Here is a 23,486-nt window from a genome sequence, read left to right as displayed (position 1 = left end):
CATTGCCCAGGAAAAATAGCAACAGCAAGATGCCACCTTTTATAGCCAAAGTAAACGGAAATCCCCGAAAAATACTCAAAAATATTGAGTGCATGGCTGAGGGTGTTAGGTCAAGTATAGAGCCAAAGGTGTGAATGAAACTAGAACCAACAGCCTTAAAGAAATGCACATTTCCAGTAGTCCTGAACGTTTTGAATATTCGACCCACGAGTTCACCAAAGTATCTCATAATAATTGTGCTTAAAAGGGACTGAATCTCTGCCAATTACTTCCCAAAAGCACATAGGGGGTCATTCCGACCCTGGCGGTCCATGACCGCCAGGGCCTGGGACCACGGAAGCACCGCCAACAGGCTGGCGGTGCTTCCAGGGCCATTCTGACCGCGGCGGTAAAGCCGCGGTCAGAAAAGGGGATCCGGCGGTTTCCCGCCGGTTTTCCCCTGGCCCAGGGAATCCTCCATGGCGGTGCTGCTTGCAGCGCCGCCATGGGGATTCCGACCCCCTTCCCACCATCCTGTTTCTGGCGGCTTTTACTGCCAGGAACAGGATGGCAGGAACGGGTGTCGTGGGGCCCCTGGGGGCCCCTGCACAGCCCATGCCAGTGGCATGGGCAGTGCAGTGGCCCCCTAACAGGGGCCCACCATGATTTTCACTGTCTGCTTAGCAGACAGTGAAAATCGCGACGGGTGCTACTGCACCCGTCGCACCCCTGCAATACCGCCGGCTCCATTCGGAGCCGGCTTCTATGTTGCAGGGGCTTTCCCGCTGGGCTGGCGGGTGCCCTTTTGGCGGTCGCCCGCCGGCCCAGCGGGAAAGCCAGAATGGCATCCGCGGTCTTCTGACCGCAGAGCGGCCATTTGGCGGTGACCGCATGGCGAGTGGCGACCGCCGCCCGCCGCGGTCAGAATGACCGCCATAGTCTCGCGCGCAGATGTACTTTCCACATGTTTTTGAAACAATAAAGCCTTGAGTCTGCTCAATTTGTCAAAATTCACATCAGAAGTAGCAATATGAGTCCAAATGCTACTCCTCCTTCTTGTGTAGGGGGAAAGAGGACATTGCCGCAACATGTGACAATTTGGGAGACCAAAACGACATAAGCTATTCCGGATCGCATTTTACAACAGCTCTCACTGTTAAGGAGCACAGAGCTGCCATTTGAGAGCACCTGGAACACAGGTCTAATTAAAGGCATTGGAACTCCCTTCAGATAACAAGCCAAGTTTGCCACCGAGGCATTACATGTCCTAAGCAAGGACAGCTGTTTACAAACCATTGAATGGCTCACAGAAGTTTCGCATTCACTACCGCTAAGAAAGACTTCTTTCATGTCATTGAAACATTTGTACAAAAGGGAAGCTCCCACACCTTGTGTAGGCTTTCATATCTGCCTACTGGAATGTATTTCAAGCAGAATGTGAATTGAAGTGTTGAAATAGACAGATTTAAACCCTGTGTATTAGCCGTTCAGCAGATAGTATTTCAGCCACAGTAAAAGGCAACGTTTCTAATTTCCCGATATTCAGCATGACATAAGTCGCTTCCTTCTTAGCCAATATTGGTTGTTGTTAAATTATATTAAATGTTAAAAATATGCCCCTTGCGCTAATGTGTTGCCAGGGAAGGCGCCCTGCTTTCAGTGTTTGTAGTATCCAATCTAACTGCATAATGGACCTTAGCTAACTCTGTCCATGGTGTACAGATGACATGTCAATCCGTACTATGTCTATTGCACAGGATACAATGTTATTTAAAGTGTATATCCAGTTGGACAAGGTGTTAATACCATTATCTACAACAGCTAATGCTTTCTGTAAATTGTTCTGATCAATTTGCCTTAACTGGGCAGCCGCTTCTTTTTGGAAAGTTTCCAAATTTCATTATATACTGCATATAAGAAGCGTTTTCTTTATTGTCTTCTGGGGCCTAACAGGAAATCCTTTAAATCTGTTTTGTTAGACAGGAGACTGAGGTGTTCTTTAACAGCGTCTAGTGAGGAACTTTTCAACCATTTCTGCCATTTGTTTTAAACCCCCCCTGAGGACTTTACAAAACATGTATGGCACCCATTGGTGGCCACAGGCCACAATAATCACCCACATTGATGTGAAAGTGATGTGTGAAATGTACCATTCTGGACCCATTCATCAACCTGATCTTCAGATGTGTTGATATATATTTTCGCCATTTGAAAAATTTTGCAGGGGCAGAAATACTGCGTACATACAGTTCCTTAAATTTAGCCAAGCCTAAGCAACTTGTTTGTTGTGCAGTTTCATTTAAAAATATAATTTGAACAGGTATCAGGCATGCTCTAAATAAAGCTTCCTTTCCCCTTATTTGCCAATTTTTTGTTCCCCACACACTTTTCAAGTCTATCAACTTCAATCAGTAGTCATAGCGTTCAGTAGCCAACCAGGAAACAAAGGAATCAGAATAAATTAATTTTGTATCAGTCAATAGAACGAGTTGATTTTCTATCACCGGCAATTTAAAATAATATGACTCAGCATTTTTAACATTGTGCCCAGAGAAATATGCAAAATTTTCAGTATACGTTTTGGGACTCCCCACTGGTGGAGTCAGACAGTGTTCCCACTGTGTGTAATCAAAAATAGTCTTTGGGGTACTTGCTCTGAGAATGAAAAGATGTCCATAATAATTGTTACAGAACATTTCTCCATAATTTTCTTTGGATTGATACACATCCTCATTTTCAAATACAATATAACACTGCAAATCAGACATCATAGAATTAACTGTTTTCCCAATCATCAGAAACTACTCTGGGTGTATTTGCATAGTTCAGGGAAAGTTTTAAAACATATGGAATTTGAAGGACCTCCGTAGGGCCATATATATCAAATAATACTTTATCCCCAACAATCCCATCATGAATTGGTATAGCAGAAATGTTCACTAGGGACAAGTCTCTGTGGACAATGTCGTTTTAAGACCTCATCCACCACTTTAACTGTAGAGCTTTCAGAAAGATAATGACCATGTATTAGTAAGAAGAAAATTATGATAAACCCAGTCCAAAGGAGGGAGGCAAGTACAGTTCATAAAAACCATAGATAGTTCCATGAAAGACTGAAATTGTTAATTTTGAGCAAAATGATTCGCCTACGTGCACTTGACAGTTCTGTTGCAGTAGAGGCAGATGAGTCAGTGAAAGTGTCATTGATGTTGGCAAAATATCCAGAAGCAGTTTGTGCAAAAATTGGAGCCACGTTTGGAAGAGGAGAACTTGCAGAAGACTCCCTCATTAATTCATAGCAGACTATGCCATCCGTTTGTGTAGAATTTGAATAAGATTGATAGATATTATTGGTTGTATTTGTAGTAGTAGAAGTTAGTGGATCCAATGAAAGCTCATTTTCCACCCTCCCCAAGCTCGGAGAGGTGTCAGTGTGTTACTGCTTAGAACCTGTCGAGGAACATTCTGCTCTGTAATGAGAGGGATTTGGGTACTACCCAGGAGTCCCCTAGGTCTGCAGTGCAGGATCGGCCATATGGGCTTGACATTGTTGATGGAGATGAAGCAATTATCTTAAGAACCAGGCAGCGGTTGTAGAATGACAGTTCTGTTACTGTGTATTCCCAGGACTGTACCGGTGCATGGCGGGAAGGACCAAACTCCCTTTTCACAGCAATCTTTTCACACACTAGACCCCCAACTTTTGGAATGCAGCTGGTAGATGTTATTGGTACATCCTTTATTCCCAAGGAGGAGGCACTGGCAGATGAGTTGTTGTCACAGAACTGTTGTAAGTCCTGCAAGACCTTAACACGTTCATTCATGTCAAAGGGTGTATCGGCTGCCTCCTCACCATTTCTATCAAGATCTGGAACATATATTTATATTCCAAACAGGCATTCGTATGAAGTACGCCCCCCCAGGGTCCTTCTGGGAAGATTGTTAGGTGCTCTCTGGATTCCATACAGGTGTGTGAGCCAACTACAACCAGTGCCTAATACTCTGGCTGTTAAGAATTGCTTTAAATCCCAGTTTCATTGTTCCACAACACTTTTTCCCTTGGGATCAAATGGAGACGAGTAATGCAGTTGAATCCGTAATGAAGCAATGGTGTCCCTGAAAGCCCTTGAGGCAAAAGCTGGGCCCTGGTCTGAGTGGAAAGCCACAACAGCATATGTGAGGATAAAGACTTGCACATCTTCAATAACAGTTTGAGCGTCAGCCGAGCTTTGTGTCCAAACCCATAGATATCTAGAGCATGAGTCAACAGCGACTAAAATGTATTTGTATGCACTATAAGGTGTTAGGGGACCACAATGGTCCAAGTACGCACATCGCAATGGTTTGTTGCATATTAGGAGGGGTGTCTTTGGTGGGCATTTGGTTGTGGATTATTTTATTTGCTGGCAGATGTCACAACAAAGGACACACTGCTTGTTCTGTTTGCAGACACCTGGCCACCAGTAACATGCTTACAACAACGATATTGTAGCCACCAAACCAGTATGGGCAGAAGCAACTCCCTCATGCGCTGCTTTGATAAATTCTGATCTTTAGTCTTTATTGGGAATCACACGATTACCCATCCCTGATATAACTGCTAGGGCTATATTAAGTCATGATATGCAGTAGGAATATTTACCAGGATATGCTTTTGGTAAGGGCATGCTGACAGCCGAAGTTATCACAGCTGCCAGTGCTTCATCACCTAATTTTGTTCTAGAACAACTTACTGCAGCAACAGAAACAGTAGCCACTGCTGATTTGGCTGCTTCATCAGCCAAGGTGTTGCCTGCAACATGTATTCCAACATGCTGATGCCCTAGTGTATGTGCAAAATGGACGTTTGGTAACTTTTCCTTCAGATTCGGTAGTTTCCCCCACAGAAGTCGGTGTTTAATGGTGCTTTTTTATGAATCTCTGAACCCATTCTGGCAGGAGTAATGCAGATATTCATTGAAAGACTGGACACAATAGTTAAAAGCACAGACAAACAACATCATCTGCTCAGGATCCGTACGTTACAGTGCCATCATCAGAGCCTTCTGCTCTGCAAGTTGTGCAGTACGGTCCTCTGAGTCTGCATGTAAGTATGTTGTGGATGGAAACTGCCATATTTCATATAACCACTGACCACTGCGCAGGTGGTGGAATATTGATGTTTGGTGCCTATAGCTGGTTGGGCTGATTCATCAGTATACAAAATTGTCTGATATTGTTCAATAGACAATGTGTTTGCTGGAACTGGATATTCAAGTTCATAGTGCAAAAACTCTTGGGTTTATAATTTTGAATCAAAAATATAGTCAACATCAGTGGCCATCTGAGATGTTGCCCATTGGATTCAAAGTGGATATAATGTTTTAGCGTTAGGAATGCTAGCTTCAGTAACAGCCTCAAGGGCTGGAATGGGGGATACAACAATGATGTGTTTCCCCTGTGCCAGAGGTCTCTTTTTGATGACAGCCTTCTGAACAGCAGTGAGAATTTTCTCAGTGGGAGCAAAGCATTGTTCAGCTGTAGAGTACAAATGTGGTTTGTATGCAATCGGGACGGTCTCACCCTCATTGAATGTCACATATGTAAAACCAATGGCACCAGCAACTATTCTGATGACCAGGTGTTTTTATTTTGTCCCTTGTATGTAGGTGTTTTGCTTCAAGCATGTCTTTTTGTAATAGCCTGAGAATGTGTGTGTTTGACTGTCCATTATTTGCTGGTAAAGTCAGGACGTATTAAGTCATATAATGGTTTAATGCGTTGTGCATCATCTGGAATGTATGTTCTGCCAATATTTAAAAAGCCCAATAAGGACTTGAGCTTTTTTATTGTGATTGGTGGTTGTAATTGTGCACATTTTTATAACAATTGGGGTGTGAGGCCCTCGCCTTCGTCTGATAATTTGTTTCCCAGGAACAGGACACTAAGGAAAGCTATTTTAGTTTTTTTTTTATTGAACTTAAAGCCGAATCCGGCAACTCCTACAACAATGCGGGCTACCCATCTTATATGTTGCATGAAGTCGTCGTTCATAAGGTAGATATCATCCACGAATGACAACGCCTCATGGTCAATGTTGTGTAAAATAGATGTAGTACAAGCTGAGAACCGTCCTGGACTGTTCTTGTACCCTTGCAGTAGTCAGTAGAACTTTTTCTGAGAGCCTAAAGTGCTGAAGCTTGTTAAGTCCCTACTTTTAGGCGCTATATTTTGGCAGAAGAACCTGTTGGAAACATCCAGGGTCATTTTGTGTTTTTAAACCACTATATTGTGCAAAGTGCTGTGTGCATTTTGTATAGCAAAGGTGTGAGTATGGCTATTTATCTGTAGTCTAAAAGTATTTTGTAGAAATGGTCAGGTTTAGCAGAAGGGAACAAAGGATTGTTCATTAGTGAGACACAGGATTAAATTATGCCCTGGTACAATAATTGTTTGAGAATTTTCCTCACAGGTGCTTTAAAATATTTTATTGGATATTGGGGTTGAGGCTGAGGTTGGGATTTAATTGGTATTACATGATGGGGGAATCTTTATCCCACTCTAAGTTGTTGTGGCATAACGCAGGTACCTGTGCCACTGCCCAAACAATGGCAGGAATTTTTATGAGCTTTCTGTGAATGAGGGGAGAGAAAGATTTTTCAATAATCTTTTCTCCATAATTCTGGTGGCAAATCTTTTTCGGGCAGTAAAATATCATAAATAGTGATGACTCAGTCCCAAAAGATAGCATCAATTGTGTGTTCAATGTCTCCCTCTAACTGCATAGTTATTTTATACACCCTGTTGGGCGTGGAGACATGCATGTTTGCAGTCTCAACTTGTAAGAAGTCATCAGTTTCTTTCACCTCCAGATGCTCTTGAAGATCCCAGCAAACTATTGTGACCTCTGCTGCACTGCCTAGTAGAGCTAGTGCACACTTCCGGTTCTTCAGTAAATTCTCTTCCTGAGTGGCATGTCATATTGCAACAGCTGCCACCTTTTTCTTTTGAACTGGGGGTTTTGTTGGGAAAGTTTCTCTTCCTTCTTAACAGAAACTTCAGACGAGTGTTGTAAGTCTTTTCTCGGTTTCACTTATTCTGTTCGCTGCTCTAACCACCCACCTCTCTCAATGCGTTTTTCCAGTGAGTCACAAAAGGAACAAGATTGGCGTGTATCAGTATATTGATATCTGTCAGGCGTTTTTATATCATCTCTATTTCTAAGATTAGATCTATTTTGAGGGGTCTCCGAATGCGGAGATTCTCCCTTTTGTTTTTTAGGTGTTTCTTGTTTTTTATCCCAGTGTTTTTTGGAACTTCAGATGCTTGCTTAGTAGAATCTGTATTTGATCTACCTTGTAATTGAGTTTTAATTGTTCTGGCACCAGACTATTTCGACCAATAGTGGAGAAGGTCTCAGCAATAATATCTGGCAGTTCACATTCTTGATCCTGTACAGGAACGTCCTGGAGCTGCATGCGCACTGCTAGTGCGACTGCTTACCCTTTAAGGTTCATTATTATGATTGAAGACACAGTGGCAAAATTGCCCATTAATTGCATCCCCAAGGCCAGGGCCAGGGCAGCCTCATATTCGTCTTGAATTTTTTTAACACCTCCAGAAGATTGGCAAGTCTTGGTGTACCATGTGTGGTAGTATAGAGCGTGACAAATACTGTGCCCCATGTGACTCAAATGGCAAGCACATGTTTATCCTGAGGATCCGTATGGGGAAAAACTGCTCCCAACGCATTTATTTTTTGAGCTAACCAAAACAGAATTTCCCCCCACTTGCGGGTGCTTTACCCATAATCGAATGTACATGGGTAATGCCTGGCGTAACTGCATGTGGTTGCGCTGGGGTAGCATGTGCTGGGTTAGTATTTAGTTTTTGCATTACAAACTGTACTAACAGTCTCTATGTTCCAGGGAGCTCTGTATATAAGCGGCAAACCTCAGCTACTGCTAAGGTTGCAGCACCAGGCCGCATTGTATATGTGGCCAATAAAGGCCAGGATGGGCCGTCATTGCTTAGAGGACCTAAGCTAATGTGTAATACTGTATCTGGTAGACCACCATCAAGCCAATTATTATGGTATTGAGAAGATAATGCTATTTCTAAATATGCATAAGCTCTGTATTGTGCAGGTATGTTTGCAGATGTATAGTAATGTAATTTGATTTTGTTCCCATCTACTGCTGGAAAATTGACCCAAGAATGAAATGTTTCTGTTCCATAGGCTGGATGAGCCTCAACAACAAATGTGACTTGATCCCCCTGGGCAGTTAGGCCATTTGTCAATACGTGTGCAGTAAGGGGCGGTCACATATTTACTGGAAGAACTAACCATTGTGAGTTTGCCAAGTTAATGGTAAAAGTTTTTCTTCAGAGATAAGGACACCAACTGGGAATTGATCCTTTTAGGGTTCAAGCTTAAACAACGTTCAGTATTAGATAGGTACTACCTACTTAGCTGAGGAGAAAATCCTCAATACAACAGACATCTCCGTATTTAGTACAGGGTTGTCTTTAGCCTTTAGTGAGACAGAGATACTAAGGAGGATCCAAAAATTAGTGCTTGACTAATCGTTGGCGGTGCCATGTCGCTTAGGTTCTCATTAACCTAATGAGGTTACTGGATATGGGTGGTAGGATCGCATAGATTGTGGGGTACTAAGTACAGTTCCACACCATGTGATGCCTGTCAGCTTAATGTGGGTTTTCCGGCTAACTAGCTGTGCCTCATCTCTACCCAAGAGCAGGGACGATTGTGGTAACCATGCGCATGACAAGAAAGACTCCTCAGGGGAATCGTGGTCGATCAGATCTTGTCCCTTTCTCTCAGTTACGTTAGTCTCACACAGAAAAAGACAACGGAGGCAGAATCTAGTTCAATAAAGACTTATAGAAGTAACTGCATCTTAAATAAAATGCCATGTATTGCAATAACTAGGATGATAAATGTTAGAAATGGAGTCTCTAGTTGGCAGTTAGTTTGCACCCTGTCCAAAGTAGGGACCCTCACTCTAGTCAGGATAAGGGAGATACCCGCTCAGATAACCCCTTCTCACCCCCTTGGTAGCTTGGCATGAGCAGTCAGGCTTATCTCAGAAGCAATGTGTAAAGCATTTGCACATAACATACAGTAATAAATGAAAACACTAAAAAAGGACACCACATCAGTTTTAGAAAAATAGCCAAAATGTATCTATATAAAACAAGACCAAATATGATAAAACTCCAACGTACAGTAATAAAATCATGAATTCTGCAAGATTTACTCAAACATACAGTTCCTTAAAGTTGATAGCTTTGGGGTTATCCCGGCATCGTGATCAACAAAACCAACAGTTCAGGCAAGCTGCGGGATGGCCAGCCAGCGGATGTGTCGGGAAGACCTGAAAACAGTACCTTTGGAATTGCAGGGCATCATGATCCTCACAGGGAGCTCTGAGCGGCATCCCTGGCATTGCGGTATCAGTTCCGGAGTTGGTGCAGGAGTCATCGGGCCTTTGAAATCAAACGCGATGCGCATCGAACTCCGGGCTGATGATGTCAGGAGCGCTGGCATGGATGGCATTGGGGCTGCGGTGCGAAGCGGGAGGAGGCGACATGTAGTGTCACCAGGTTATAGTGCAGGCAGCGGCATCATTGTTGCTAAAGCACTGTTGTCAGTAGACCCAAGCTGGTGGTGCGGGACAGGATAGCGCTTTGTGATCCTCACTAGTGGTGTCCAAAGGCCATGGTGCAGGGCAGGATGCCTGGTGACATTACTGGAGTCAATGTTGCTGGCTTGGCTGGACCGGGGCTGTAGTGCGGGATGGGACAGTGCTTTGGGGACCTCACAAGCGATGTCCACAGGCCGCGGTGCAGGCAGTGTCAGCGGTGTCAGCAGGAGCGGCGTTGCCAGAGATGCCCAGGCTGCAGTGTGAGCAGGCGATGCCAGAGTACGGGCCCACAGGTTGCGGTGTGTGAGCAAAGGCTCAGTGAAGTCGTCCGATTAACGGCATCGGTGAGACCAGGGTTGTGGTGCAAAGCGGGCATTGCAGTTCTGTGCGGCATCGCAGGTCACGGTTCAGGCCAGCGGCATCACTGGAGGTGCTGCAGTGGTTTTTCCTCTTGAACCGCACAAAACACATGGTGGCATTAGGGAAGGAGGGTGTTGTGCCTCAGAACATGATGCTAGCCTGGTTAGAGACAAAAAGAATGCCTCTAACTAGACTAGCACCATTACCTGGTGCAAAACCACCAAAAACATGACTCCTGCCTTAGGAAAGATAGGAGTCATGCCCACCACCCCAATGGCCAGCACAGGGGTCACACCCACTTCCATGGTACCACTGTGTATAGAACTGGACTTCTGACCCCACCAAACCAGTACACTTTTGGACCTGAGGACATTCTGCCAGGAAGAACTCCTGTGTTGTTGAAGGGAATGTCACTCTGATGGACTCTGCTGGACATTTTGGCTGGACTCCTACTCTGCCATGTCTGTCATGCTGACCTCCTTGCCAGAGACTGAGAAGGACTGGACCTGCTTCTCTACATCCCCAGAAAAAAAGTGACTCCAAAGGCATGCTTGCTTGCCTCCTGTTTTGAAGTCTCAGAGACATCAAAGACATCCTTTCCATCTACAAGCAGCACCTGGACTTTGCTTGCTGCAAGTCCTGCTCTACCAAGTGGACCCTTGGAAGTGAGTAGAGAGTGCTCAATCTGCTAGAACCTGCACATCGACACTGTTGTGCCAATCAGAAACGATGCATCGCCTGCTGCGAGATAGGGCTTGATGCATCACTGCTGCTGATGGGACCGGACTGGCACATCACTGTTGCAATTGCTGCATCACCTTTGAATCCACCACTTTGGAACCAATGATAAGCTGTCACTGCATGGAGAAGAGTGATATGTCGCTCCTCCAGTGTGGATTAACCCATTGCATTTCATTTGGAACCACTTCATTTTTAACTGGTACATCACACTCAGAACTGACACATCGTAGCAGCTGCAGTGTTGCACCTGATTTCTCCATACAACTGCTACGATGTGTCAGCTCTGAGTGTGATGTACCAGTTAAAAATGCAGTGGTTCCAAATGAAATGCAATGGGTTAATCCACACTGGAGGAGCGACATATCACTCTTCTCCATGCAGTGACAGCTTATCATTGGTTCCAAAGTGGTGGATTCAAAGGTGATGCAGCAATTGCAACAGTGATGTGCCAGCCCGGTCGATCATCGACGCATCTCAAGCTGTGACAAGGATTCAGTTACTTTTGCTCAGCAGGCCCTACATGGGTCCTGTAGCCGGCCTGCACTCCATCACGGGCAGCACAAACTCTTTATTTTGTCCTACTCCAGTGTGTTCTAATATCTCAATATGCGCTTATTGCTTGAAGTGTGGATTAAATGCACAGAGTTCCGCTACAAGGAATTTCACAGAGGGGAAAAAAACTCTGCAAACGGATAGTTTTGTAAACTGCCAGCTTGCACTGTTTGGTGCAAGTAGTGTGCTCCACATTGCAAAACAAGGGAAAACGTCAGCACACGGTCACCCTCGCATGTGCCATCTTATTTTTCCTATTCTGTGCATGATGCTGGGCCTACTTTTCAATCCCTGTTATATCTTAGCCACACTTACTTTATCCAACTTATTCTCACCAGTTTTAGATTTATTTCTTTAGTATGTGGACTTGTGTTGGTGTATTTTACATTTCTATGTATTTTTTATTTTCTGTTTTTGTCCCTTTGTTAGTTTCCCGCTAACTTCTGATTTTCTCCCTTACTATTCCTTCTCTTCCTTCTGTCTTTTTTTATATTTCATCCAGCCCTATGACAGAATGTAGGAGACAAGGCAGCACCAGTGCAGCAAACGATGCCACCCTCTTCTTCGTCATCATCACCTTCTACCATGATTTGACTTGTGGCTGATGTTTCCCAGCTCTCCTCACCTTCAACTCCATGTTCAGCAAATTTTGTAAGGTGCTACGCCTTACTACTCCTTGCATATTGTATGATGTTTTTTCTTGTGTGTCTTTTTGCCTCCAGTACCATAATGTGAAACAGGCTTACCTCGACTAACACTTGTGTGGCAAATTGCGCATATTGCAATGGTTTCCTCCTGTTTGCTAAGATTAAAAAGTCCCAAACTGGGGAGGAGTACTTTCTTAGTGGGTCACTGTCAGTCCCTGGAGAAGATCTGGAGATAGGTGGGTGTGTCATTGATTGCCTCTCTGCAGTGCATGCTCCTAATGAGGGAGGGGTCCAGCTGGGGTCTTAGAAATACGGGATCTGGAGATGCTACCTGTGCCACATTCCTCAAAAGAGGTTGAATAGCAATGTCAGACTTCTCTGTGCAGGCTTCCACAATGACTGGCTAGTTTTTGTCATCCTCCTCACCATCCCCTTCCATAATTCTAAGGCTTTCAGGACCTTTTCTTTTCCCTTGCCTTTCCTGGCATCTCCCCAAATCCACTGAGTTTGTATTTAGGTTGGGGTGGTGCTGTTGGTGTGGGAGTGCTGCTCACAGGTTCCTCACCGGAGAAACCTAGTGCGGCAAGCACTCGTCTCCCGAAAAAGATTGTGGCCAACGCGTCATTGGTGGAAAGCTGCTTCTTCTCACTGACCACTTTTTTTTCTTAGCAACTTGCTTTGGGGTCATCTTAAAGCTCTCAGTTGTCAGAGGCACTACAATTGGGAGAGATTAGAGGACTGATGTCACTGCAGAGGCATTCTATGTGCCAGTACTGTTGGTGATGTCTCTTCTTCTCTTGTGCACCTGAAATCAAACAAGCAAGAAAAACACTTAGTGAAACATGGCTTAATACAGACAAAGGCAATATAAATGCAATTGGTTACTCAGGCAATAATAAATCTACCACTGTAAAGTCAAACCACACCATATCACAGTACAAACAAGTTAATTTCCAATCGGTATAACACAACATACAAATATGGCTCTTTGTCTATGGCCATCTATTCTAAAGAAGACACCCGTGGCAGTCAGGGAACTGCATGGGTAAATGGAATAATCTTAAAACAAATGAAGAGTAATATGCTCCTACGGCAGGCAATGTGGTCTATAGGGAAATGGAATAAATAATCATTAAAAAAATGAACAATGCTCATGTGCCGCAGCCAGCGTGTCCATGAGGGAATGGAATTATACCTAAAAAGCAGAATGCTGTTGTGCGGCTAGGCATCTATGGTGGATGGATGGATAGACAGATGGATGAAAGGATGGATGAATAGATGGCTCAAGGCAAAGTAAAAAAATAAATAAATAAAACAAACAAAACTATTAAATTAAAAATAATTCAAATATGAAATACTGTAGTTTTAAAAGCTAAAATAAAATATAAGAAGTCAAAATTAGAAAAATTAAACTATCTAAAATAAAAATAAAGAAATACAATAAAAAATAAATTAAATAACAATTAAAAATTAAAATAGAATCTTAAAATAAAAAAGATAAATAATTGTTGATGTTTGTATGGGAGGATGATAAGAAACCTATTGTGAAGCAAAGATTTGCAAAACAAAAAATGCAAACATGCATGTAATATAACTTTTAAAAGCATTGTTCATCAAATTCGTATTCATAATATATATATAAATATATATATATATATATATATATATATACATATATATATATATATATACATATACTACAATGATTCCCAAGCATATTATTAAACCGATATCACATCCATCCATGCAAGCCTATGACAAGGGCACACTGGCTGGTATCAAAAAATGGCTCCAGCGACATGGTCAAATAACAACAGTGAGCAAGGAAGCATGGAGAACAATTTACACATGCAAGCATATGGGAAAGACACACTTGCTAGAAGCACAAAATGGTCACCAGCCACTTGGTCAACCAACAACAGTGAGCAATGAGGCTTGGAAAACAAAGAACACATATAAGCCTATTGCAAAGACACACTGGCTGGATGCACAAACTGGCCACCAGCCAAATGGTGAAACTGCAACAGCGAGCAAGGAGGCATGGGAAACAAAGAACAAATGCAAGCTTATGGCAAAGGCACAATAGCCTGATGCACAAAATTGCTGTTAGCCACATGGTCAAACAACTACAGCAAGCAAAGAGGCGTGGAGAATGTTAGAAACGGGGTCTCTGGTTGGCAGTCAGTTTGTACTCTGTCCAAGCTTGGATCCCCACTCTAGTCAGGGCAATGGAGATACACACTTAAGATAACCCCTGCTCACTCCCTTGGTAGTTTGGCACATGCAGCCAGGCTTATCTCAAAGGTAATATGTAAAGTAGCTCTACCAAAACACACAGTAATACAGTGAAAACACTACAAATAGACACCGCACCAGTTTTGAAAAATAGCCGTTATTTATCTATATCAAACAAGACCAAAATGACAAAAATTCAACATATACAAGTAAATTTATGAATTTATAAATTAAAAAGAGTCTTACTCCATAGAAAACAGTGGATGTGTTGATGTTACACAAAGTACCTGGTTTTCATCTAAAATAAAGCAGCACGGGAAGGCGTGCATCAGAAAAGTCAGCAATGTGTCGGTTCCTTACCTGCAAGTGAGGTCGTGGATCGTTTCTTCTCCAGTCGGGTAGGCATGGCATAATTTTTCTCTCCCACAAGAGAGCAATGCATCGATTCCCAAGCAGGTTCATATTGATTTTGATGCCCAGCAATGATGCATGCAAAATCCATCCACAGGTTGATAAGTAACCACTCTGTGGGGGGTTGCGTTGATTTTATCAGCCTCAAGTGGGTGTTGCATTGTTTTTCCAGCTGTAATGCAGGTGATCCACCAATTTCCCAGCCATCAATGCAGGTGGTGTATTGATTTCTCAGCCGCAATGCGGGTGGTGGGTCATTTTTACAGCCTCTTTGCAGGTGATGGGCCTAGAGTGGGCACCACTTGGCAGGGTAGGAGTCTCAGCAAAGAGTCCAGGTGCTGACACAGGAAGTCTTTGATGGCCCTGAGACTTCACAACAGGAGGCAAGCTCAGTCCAAGCCCTTGGAGACAATTCACAAGCAGCAATATACCACAAAGTGCAGCCTTTGTCCTCTTTGAGGTAGGAGCGGCAACGGCAGGCCAACCCAGCAAATCACAGGCAAAGGGGCAGTACTCCTCCTACATTTCTTCAGTTCTTCTCCTTGGCAGAGGTTCCTCTTGAGTCCAGAAGTAATCTAAAAATCTGTGGTTTTGGGTCTACTACTTATACCTCTTTCTGCCTTAGAAGTAGGTAAACTTCAAAGGAAAGTCTCTGTTGTTTACAAGATCCTGCCTTGCCCAGGGCTGGCTCCAGACACACACCAGGAGGGTGGAGACTGCATTGTGTGAGGGCAGGCACAGCCCTTTCAGGTGTAAGTGTCAGTACCTCCCTCCACTCTAGCCCAGATGGCCCATCAGGATATGCAGGCTACACACCAGCTCCCTTTGTGTCTTTGTCTAATGGAGATTCAAAAACAGCCCAACTATCAGTCTGACCCTGACAGGGAATACACAAGCAGACAGAGTCATAGAGTGGTTTAAGCAAGATAATCCCCACTTTCTAAAAGTGGCAGTTTCAAACTGAAAATTTAAAAAACAACTTTACCACAAGATGTATTTTTAGATTGTGAAATCAGAGACCCCAAACTCCAAATCTCAATCTGCTCCCATAAGACAAACTGCACTTAAAAGTTACTTAAAGGAAGCCCCCAGGTTAACCTATGAGAGAAAGGCCTTGCAACAGTGAAAACTGAACTTAGCAGTATTTCACTGTTAGGACATGTAAAAACACACCAGCACATGCCCTGCCATTAACATACACTGCACCCTGCCCATGGAGCTACTGTGGCCTACATTAGGGGTGTCTTACATGTACAAAACGGAAAGTGTCGGGCCTGGCAAGTGGGTAGATTTTGCCACGTCAAACTGGCAGTATAAAACTGCACACACAGATACTACAATGGCAGGTCTAAGCCATGTTTAAAGGGCTACTCATGTCGAAGGCACAACCAGCGCTGCAGGCCTACTAGTAGCATTTGATTTATAGGCACTAGACCCCTCTAGTGCACTTGACTAGGGACTTACTAGTAAATAAAATATGCCAATCATGGAAAAGCCAATCATATATACAATTTATACAGGGAACACTTGCACTGTAGCACTGGTCAGCAGTGGTAAAATTCCCAGAGAACCAAAACTAGCAAAAACAAAGTCCAGGACACAGTCAAGACATAGGAAGCAGAGACAAAAAAAGACAGGGGGGATCATGCCAAGGATTGCCAGGTCTAACAGGGGACAGAAAATACAAGCAAGCCTATGGCAAGAAAACATTGGATGAGTGCATGAAATGGCTGCCATCGACATGATCAAACAACAACAGTAATCAAGGAGGCATGGGTAACAAAAAACACATGCAAGCCTATGGCAAAGGCACACCGGCTGGATGCACAAAGTGTCTTCTGGTCACATAGTCAAACAACAACAGTGAACAAGGAGGAATGAGGAGTGAACAAGGAGGAGTGAACAAAGAACACATGCAAACCTATGGCAACCGCACACTGGCTAAATTCCTTCCAGCCACATGGTCAAACACGCAACAGCGAGTAAGGAGACAAGGGGAACAATAAACCCATTCAGGCTTATGGCAAATGCACACTGGGTGGATGTACAAAATGGCTTCCAGCCACATGGTCAAACAATAACAGCAAACAAGAAGGCATCGGGGAAGAAAGAACACATGCAAGCTGATGGCAAAGGCACACTGGCTGGATGCATAAAATGGCTATCAGCCACATGGTGAAACAGCAACAGCAAACAAGAAGGCATGGGGAGCTAAAGAATGCATTCAGGCCTATGGACACACACTATACAAAATTGCCCCTGGCCACAATGCAGGGATAACAATAGTGGGTGATGACAAACACTCACAAACACACCCACACCCACACAGACACACACACACACTGGACAGAGAAAGGAGGCAAGACATGAAAATTAAGAATTAACTGAGGTATAAAACATTTACAACAACACACATCCTCCTGTACATCAACTATTGCCCCACATATACACTTTTTACAGACAAAAATAGCAAACATTTGTAATTTAATCCAATGCTATCCCTGCCCTTAATGAAATTTAAAAAACATATAACAAAGAAATATTTATTTAATGGACAAATGACTAGTACTAGGCCTACTGTCTAGATGTCCTGTTCGAAGTCTATGACACATAGTAAAATAAATTAGTAGTGCAAATGTAACAAACATATAGAAAAGGTACTGAACTATGCAACATTTGTCTTTTATAAAAGGTGGAAAAAGGAATGCCAAAAAATTAACGAGGCCCTTACTTAAACACCACAGTTAAATTTAAAAATCAAATAAAAGTGCAAAGAAATACTGGTGCATGCCCTATCGTACAAACAAAGCCCCTTATACAGTAGATTTTGAACTTATTAGTGTGATATCATAAAAACAAAGGGCCCTATTACGAGTCCAGTGCTCACACTCGTGGTGGCAGTTGGACCATTATGGCTGTGTCGGTCCAACTGTCACATTACGATCCTGCCAGTCAGACCACCAAAAGACCACTGTCTCTACAAGGAGACAGTGGTCATAGTTATAATAAACCGCAGCGGATTATAACCATGTTCTCCACCAGCCTTTTCATTGTGGTTCAAACGTCATAAAAAGACTGTCAGAGAACAAGTGCAGGGGGCCACATGGCATGGGCAGTGCCCAGGACCCGACTCTCCAGCACCATCAGAATGTGCATGTTCTGCTGTGCAGACAGTGTTCATTCTGAGGGTGCGAGGGAGGCCCTCTGTGCGATGGCATTGGAGTCCGCTTCATGTGGAACCGAGTCCAATGGCGCTGCTCATTTTCCACTGGGATGACCGGAACAAACCTTGGTTTCCGCCGGTCAGTCCAGTGGAAAACTCATAATGGGGTCATTGAGGAGACTGCTAGCACCATGGTGGTCTCCTCATCAGCAGTTTGGCGGTCAGGTTTTCCCGACTGCCAAACTTGTAATCAGCCCGAAAGTCCTCAAATCCAAAGATATATTGTTAAGCAGACAAAGAGAATCATCCTTTTACCATGAATTCCAAGTGAAAAGTTACCAGGAGATAGACAAAGCACTAGTAGGAGCCTGCGAGGCAGGAATAGGAAGTTGGAGTCCCTGGGGCACTTCGTTCCTGTTTTAAGAAAAAGTTTAAAAAACATTCTTGCACTAAAAAACAACTTGTACAGTCTTTTAGAGAAGAAAATCCAACTGAGAATCTCTTTTGAGTAAATCTATCTGCTTTTTGAGTAGAAAATAGACTCGAGGTATGTTCACACTTGCCAGAGGCACTGTATCGGCACAGTTGCGGCTGGATCCTGTGTGAGCAGGTGTGAAATCTCTCATTATCTTGCAAGTAGCCTGAGAATATTGTGCCACTCATGAGCGTGTGTTAAATAAAATCTCCCAAGTGCACATAGAAAAAAAAACACTTTGTGCCGGATGGCAGCATTTGAGAACTCCGCACTATGCCTGAATTCTGAAAACTCTGTAAGAGCTACTTGAGCAGAGCAGAGTTTTCCACCTGGATCTAATTGCTTCTAAACCCTACTAGCACCATTATTCTTTAAACATTCATATCTCAACTATTATGTATTGGAATTTTGCTGAGTTGGTCTTGTTTTCTTCTTTAAATTAAGATCTATTTTTCTATCCTGTCATGGATTATTTGCATGTGGTGTATTACTGTTTTAGGTGTTGTACAAATAATTTCTACATTGCCTCCTAAGTTAAGCCTGCATGGTCTGTGCCAAGCTACCAGTGGATGAGCATAGGTTGATTTATGCTGGGTATCTGGCTTACCCTGACTAGGATTGTGATTGCTGCTTGAAGAGGGTGCATATCAATGACAACCAGAAACCAAATTTTTAACAGTGTCAGTAACAAACATTTCTTCTCTAAAATCCAGACCTATCCAGACATTTGTGTTTAGGCATAGACACATGATTCTGTATTCTATTAATGTGTTTTGTTCTCCAAGAGCAGCATTATGAGAGGAAGGAGCTCTGTGCCATAATCAAACATAGCCTAGGCACTAAAGTTAATCTTTTAAATCCGTCTCTGTCCTCCACCCAGCGCTAACATGTGTTGGTGTGATAAACAATTTGTGAGTGTGGGTGTGGGATAGGTAGTACAAAGGCGAGGCCATTTGATCTATGGAGTAATGGGTGACAGAAAGTGTGCACCAGGGTTGACTTTGCAGTTTGATTATTTTAAAACACTATAATGGAGCTTGAGGAAAGTGTTCACCAAATCATTAGAGCCAGTTTGACAGTTGACAACAGAAGCTTTAGAAACATGATATATTAAACTTTTCAGTGGGTAAGCCTCTAAGTTTGATCATTTGTGACTTCTTTTTGTACCTTGTTTGATCTAGATGAGCTAGTAATGTGGTGGCGGTTTAAGATTTGGAATGAAAAAGAAACGTGATAACGCTCCCCTGATTTCGTTCAGTGTTTTTAATGTTTTTTTTTTTTTTTAAAACAGTGATACATCATAAAAAATCACATAGCTGGTATTTTCCCAGTGACTATAAAGATTTTACTATTATTTATGTTCATCTCCTGTTATTTCTATTTTCAATTCTACCATCCATCCTATGCTGAATTCCATTCATTGCATCTTTCTCATGAATTTGCTTTTTCCAATGATGTTTCATAATTTCTTTCATCTCCATGCCTGTTTCATTTACCAGTACTCAAACTTCTTTTTTCCAGACAACGAGTCTGACTTTTTGTGAAAGATATGTATGGATGGAGATAAATTGCACCTCTAAAAAATGATTTGACTTTAGCACATGAAAAGGTAATGATGAGCATATAACACATGTTCTTTTATCTATTTTAGGACAAATGGCAAGGATCATCTGAATGAAGATGTTTTACTTAGAATAATGTGCACATATACATTGTGGGATTGTCAGAGCTCTCTTAATGGAAGTCGGTATCACACTGCCCTCCTCATGGTCAAGATACTAAGTAAAGACAAGGCTACTGCATGTATTATTGCTGTCTGGTTTGAGTTTATTTCTGTGCCACCAGATCACAGGTTGGAAGCCTACTTAGGAATTAATATGCATGTTGCGTGTTACCTATAAATCCTTTAGTGACAGCAAGCTTCAGAGGTAGTAAAGTAACCTACAGGCCTCCATCATCCCTTGGGCCATTTGCTTTGGCAGTTTACACCATGAATTATTTTTTTATTTTAATTTGGGTTGTGTGTTTTGTTTATTGTTGTACAAGGACCACTAAGCATTGATTTTTAGTAAGCTTGTGGGTCTTTATGTAAGGGCTGCATAATTGCTGACTGTGTGTGAAAGTTACTTTAATGTACTATTTGCAGTGTGCGTTGTTCTAGAGCCCTTTCTGTCTGCGGGAAAGAATGTGAGAACAGTCCATTATGTTTCCAATAAATGTGGCTAAAGTGGTTTTTATGGGTAATGTTCCCATGTATCAGGCCTCATTTCCGGACCATAAGTTCCAGGATTTATTTTGATTTGGAGGGCAGTAGGAATTAATACATGCTGTACTTGTGGTTGTTGGGTCTGAACCATGAATTCCTTACACATCAACTAAACAGTAAACCACAGCAATAGGAGGTCAGCCATGATCCAAAACAGAAATGGATGTAGGCCCTGGCAGCCCAGAGACAATTTGGGATGTCAGAAATCCACATTCAATACCTTGCCATGGACACATTAGGTCCTCACAAGAGCATCCCTTGCAGAACAGTGCCTAGAAGTAGTAGTTTCAATTCTATTGCTTTGACACCAGAGGACAAATACGCGGGAACAGTGCAAGAGAATCCAGTGTTTTCTGAATTATATTGAAAGGCAAATATTCCCTTTGGATGTGTTTTACTGTTTTAACTGAAACCCAGACACCCTTCACATAAATATGTGCTAAATGGTGAAGTCACAGAATAGCATAATTGCAGGTCCTGGTTAAAGAGTGAATATTATTTATCAGTGTCTTTTTTCTCTGGTTAGCAGAATCACAACCCTTTCCCATTTGAGGCCAAATGCTGACATCTCTACATGGCATTTGGCCTTACAGATGATAGCTTCACAGCTATGGCTCACAAATTATGAGCCTGTGCCATCCCCCCATCAATCTCAGATGTCTAGAAATACCATAATGAAAGAACATTATCTTAAAAGGAAATAGTGTTGTTTCATTTCAGGAGAGTTAAAATGACAAATAAGTGGGATATGGAACGCTAACGCCCTCAAAGTCTTCTACGGTTCTACAGCTCAACATGCAATGCAGATTCAGAAGTTAAAACATTGAAAACATTTTAAGAATGAATAGATGAAATCCATGATGTAATATGTTTTGATTCTTACGGCAAGAACAATTAATAAACTTCAAGCACATTATGTAGTGGACAATAACATTGTTTATGCAAATTATAGTAAAACACAAGACACTGTTACAAGAATAGAAGTCAGTGGACACAAGAAAGACATTGCATTTGAGGGAGGACACAAAGCCCCAGAGGAAAGTGTGCATCTTCTGAAAAAGATAGAATAGTCTCTTGCTGGCTGGTGAAGTTAGTGGAGTAGGAAGTTGCAGCCACACTCACCTCTGGTACACTGTCACCAGTCATGTAGGGAAAGAGAGACATCATAAATGTAATGGCAGTGATTATTTGCAGCCAACACAGCTGCATCCACATATCCCGTCCATCCTTTTCACTTACATTCTGCAGTCAAATATTTTTAGAAAACTAGGAGGACTAGCCGGCTGGCCATGATGAAATGAAATACAGATTTTCAGTTATTAAGCCATATTTCTTCTTAAATTCCGGATGATCATTTTTATTTTATAAGCTGTTTTATATTAGGGAGGAGGTATTGGAGAGGGTGAGTTTGTTTGTTGTTGGGACTCGAGTGGGTGAAATGTGGCAAGGAAGACTATTTAGTTAGTTTGTGTCTGGTTTGGTTTCTTTATTGAGGGAGCTGGTATGGTAGTTTGGGATGAGGTTTCTAGTTCTTGTAACTTGTAATACGTAAAATACATAAAAGTCTTATACACATAATTGCATATTCTTTTATATTTTTCATTACTCACTTAACCCCTTGGATGCCAGGCTTTTTCCCACCTCCTGTGCCAGGCCTTTTTTTGGCTATTTGGGGCAGTTCGTGCTTAGGCCCTCATATTTTTTTGACCACATAAGCTAGCCAAGCCAAATTTGCGTCCTTTTTCCAACATCCTAGGGAATCTAGAGGTACCCAGACTTTGTGGGTTCCCCTGAAGGAGGCCAAGAAATTAGCCAAAATACAGTGAAAATTTCATTTTTTTCTAAAAAATGGGAAAAAGTGGCTGCAGAAGAAGGCTTGTGTTTTTTTCCCTGAAAATCGCATCAACAAAGGGTTGGCGGAGCTAAAATCACCAGCTTCCCAGCTTTCAGGAACAGGCAGACTTGAATCAAAAAACATAATTTTTCAACACAAATTTGACATTTTACTGGGACATACCCCATTTTTACAATGTTTTGTGCTTTCAGCCTTATTCCGGTAAGTGACAGAAATGGGCCTGAAACCAATGCTGGATCCCAGACACCTAAACATTTCTGAAAAGTAGACAAAATTCTGAATTCAGCAAGTGGTTATTTGTGTAGATCCTACAAGGGTTTCCTGTAGAAAATAACAACTGAAAAAGAAAAATATTGAAATTGAGGTGAAAAAAACAGCAATTTTTCTCTATGTTATACTCTGTAACTTTTTCCTGCAATGTCAGATTTTCGAAAGCAATATACTGTTACGTCTGCTGGACTCCTCTGGTTGCGGGGATATATAGGGCTTGTAGGTTCATCAAGAACCCTAGGTACCCAGAGTCAAGAAATGAGCTGCACCCTGCAGTGCGTTTTCATTCTATACTGGGTATACAGCAATGCATTTGCTGAAATATAAAGAGTGAAAAATAGCTATGAAGAAAACCTTTGTATTTCCAAAATGGGCACAAGATAAGGTGTTGAGGAGCAATGGTTATTTGCACATCTCTGAATTCCGGGGTGACCATACTAGCATGTGAATTACAGGGCATTTCTCAAATAGACGTCTTTTTTACACACTCTCTTATATTTGGAAGGAAAAAATGTAGGGAAAGACAAGAGCAAATAACACTTGTTTTGATATTCTATGTTCCCCCAAGTCTCCCGATACAAATGATACCTCACTTGTGTGAGTAGGCCTAGCGCCCGCGACAGGAAATGCCCCAAAACACAACGTGGACACATCACATTTTTTTTAAGAAAACAGAGGTGTTTTATGCAAAGTGCCTACCTGTAGATTTTGGCCTCTAGCTCAGCCGGCACCTATGAAAACATACCAAACCTGTGCATTTTTGAAAACTAGAGACCTAGGGTAATCCAAGATGGGGTGACTTGTGGGGTTCTGACCAGGTTCTGTTACCCAGAATCCTTTGCAAACCTCAAAATTTGGCTAAAAAAACACATTTTCCTCACATTT

The sequence above is a fragment of the Pleurodeles waltl genome, chromosome 2_2 (assembly GCF_031143425.1).
Source record: "Pleurodeles waltl isolate 20211129_DDA chromosome 2_2, aPleWal1.hap1.20221129, whole genome shotgun sequence".
In the NCBI taxonomy this organism is placed as follows: Eukaryota; Metazoa; Chordata; class Amphibia; order Caudata; family Salamandridae; genus Pleurodeles; species Pleurodeles waltl.
The sequence above is the reverse complement of the archived record's forward strand: the minus strand, read 5'-3'. Positions refer to the sequence as shown.